Source organism: Etheostoma spectabile, chromosome 3 (assembly GCF_008692095.1).
Source record: "Etheostoma spectabile isolate EspeVRDwgs_2016 chromosome 3, UIUC_Espe_1.0, whole genome shotgun sequence".
In the NCBI taxonomy this organism is placed as follows: Eukaryota; Metazoa; Chordata; class Actinopteri; order Perciformes; family Percidae; genus Etheostoma; species Etheostoma spectabile.
The window spans coordinates 30108191-30108485 of record NC_045735.1 but is presented as its reverse complement, the minus strand read 5'-3'; the positions used below and the strand labels follow the sequence as shown (position 1 = coordinate 30108485).

At 34.9% G+C, this 295-nt stretch overlaps 1 pseudogene; it reads left to right on the top strand.

The window, feature by feature from the left end:
* The window catches only part of LOC116687068 (extracellular calcium-sensing receptor-like), a 5433-nt pseudogene that overhangs the window by 3407 nt on the left and 1731 nt on the right, over positions 1-295 (top strand).

Genomic DNA, 295 nt, shown 5'->3' with positions numbered 1-295 from the left:
CAAGGCTGTTTATGCAATAGCTCATGCCATTCATAAAGCAGTGTGTCAGGAATCAAATTCTACAACTCAGTGTGACAAATTCACCAGGATAGAGTCCAAAGAGGTCAGTTTGACATAAGTGAAAACCCCAATGCCCTTTTTACTACAATGTACTTTTTATGAAATTAAGCATTGCTTTGATTTCATATTAATTTATTTCGTCTTTCTTTACTTTATTCTAACAGGTTCTTACTCAGCTGAAAAAAGTAAATTTCTCTCGAAATGGTTATGATGTGTCATTTGATGCCAACGGGGA